The sequence below is a fragment of the Hyla sarda genome, chromosome 2, assembly GCF_029499605.1.
Source record: "Hyla sarda isolate aHylSar1 chromosome 2, aHylSar1.hap1, whole genome shotgun sequence".
In the NCBI taxonomy this organism is placed as follows: domain Eukaryota; kingdom Metazoa; phylum Chordata; class Amphibia; order Anura; family Hylidae; genus Hyla; species Hyla sarda.
Genome location: NC_079190.1, coordinates 84890899 through 84893256, shown reverse-complemented (window position 1 = coordinate 84893256; position 2358 = coordinate 84890899).

Genomic DNA, 2358 nt, shown 5'->3' with positions numbered 1-2358 from the left:
ATATCTATATATCATATATATATATATATATATATATATATATATATAATATTGCTGAAAAGATAGAAAGTAACCCATACCTGCCATTCCAATGGCCCCAGCCCCCAGTGCCCTCTTCTTGCATCCTATGATATCCCATCCTGCAGGGGTCGCCCGCCTTGACCAGGGATTATCGGAGCAGGCAATTCCTGCACAAACAGGACATTATAGGAAAATGGAGAGAGCAGCGGTGACTGGGCGGGGGATCAGCGTATGGTTTATTTTTTTATTTTTGCAGCACCCTGACTTATTTAGGAAGAAAAACAAAATTTTCCCCCTCACAAAAAAACCTTAAACTGAAAATCCCTATTTTACATAATAAAAAAAGAAAAAGCATTTTATCTGCAACTTTGCCATGATTTTTCTTCCATCAGCTTTTGTTTTTACTGTCGCTTTTTTAAATTTGTTACATCGACCATCTGCTTTTTGTTCCGTTACTCAGGCAAATCACATAAGAAAGCCGTCCCCAAGCTTCTTTGTAACAGTATTTAATATTAGGGATAGAGTTTGTGGCTGCTCTGTCTTCTCATTTTCTGCCTGGAATAGCCATTTATATATTGATCCCACTGTATAGCAAATTTCTGCAGGAACGGTTTTTAGGACAATCAAATTTCCCAGGATTTGTTTTGTTGTATTTTATATTTCCTGATTGTACAAGTGTGATAACTCTCAGCCCAGAGGCTCACCCTCATACTGTAGTGACCGTGCTGGAAGGAATTTTTAATACCGAGGTATAGTCAACCTGTTGTTCACTTGCTGCTTCTGTTAAATTGTATATAGGCATTGTCTAACTCAGGATAATGTTATGTTATTGAGACAGTTACAAATACATATTTTAGAGGTATATATAACATGGTATACAGATTTGAATTTAATCTTTCTATTTTGTGAATGATCAGTTGCAGCTGGATAAAATGGAAAGATTTATTAAAACCAGTCCATATGTAAACTGGAGCAGTATATCATTATATCTGTCAGATTCCAGATCTGACTATAGAGAGGCACTTCTGAAAATGAGACTCAATTTTTTGCACTTGTTTTGATAAATCTTCCAAATGAAATCTAATACCTTTAGCCTTCCTGCCATTCCCTGTATCCTTATTCCATTTGCTTGACACTTGAGGCAAGTACAGAAATAACTCAAAATACAGAGCGCCCCACCTTTGGTTGACGCATGACATTGCCTTAAACATGTGATGGGGATTGAAACAGCCCGACTTGTGCTATGCTGTTTTCTACAAATTTACTTGCAGCACAATCTGACGATGCACCTTTGATCTGAACAGCTGGATGTCAGTATGACAGTCTGGTTTTCTAGGCATACACTGCATAACAAAATGGGTGTCCAAAAACCTTTTGACTCTTTGCTTAGGTTTTTGGCTAAGGGCCATATTGTCAGAGAGGGCAAAGTACCCTGGCAGGATTTATCTGCTGCACTAATCATTTTCTTTGCAAAATACATTTAGATGGATTACCTCTTTAAAGGAAACCTGTCACATTTGGGGTCACTGCCGTTTAGCATCTTAAAGGAGAACTCCGGAATAGGAAAATTATCGTCCATACTGCCGGCAGTAAAAAAATAAACAGGTACATACCTTCCTTCGCTCCTCCGGTAACCAGCTCCGGCGTGATCCGTCACACTGCCACTCAGCCTATCGGCGGCCGAGTCGGGACTTCGCTGCGGCCGGTGATTGGCTGAGTGCAGTATGACTCGCCGACCATTCGCGGCGGAGACCGGAGTGCGTTACCGGAGGCACCCGGGTAGCAAAGGAAGATACATACACTTTTTTTATTTTATTTTATTTTACTGCCGGTATTCTGGACGATAATTGTCCTATTCCGGTGTTCTCCTTTAAAGCTGCCTATATCAACTCCAGCCACCCCTGCATTTTTAAATTTAATAACATATTCACTTTAGTAGAGATTTATCCAGGATACATGTTCTACAGCTCTAGATGTCATGGACATGTGGTGTACTGTTCTCTGCTTCATTGGTGCAATCTACTTGGAGTCATTTGACAAATGATTTGATCTCTGCTAAAGGAAAGTTTTTTTGTTTTTTTTTAATAGTAAAAGTTTGACGTGTCTAAAGTTTTGATTGGTTAAGGTCTGGATGCCAAGATCCCTACTGATTGCTAGAACAAGCAGGGAGTGAAACACTGAGCTTAGATCTTTCTCACCCTGCTGTCTCCTTACTGCAGAAGACTGATTCTGTAGAAAGTCTATGGAGCTTGTTACATGCAGCAACAAGAGAGACGGGGGGAGAAGCGCTCAGCTCAGTGCTTTTCCCTGCTCCTTATTTGAATTGGTAGAGGTCTC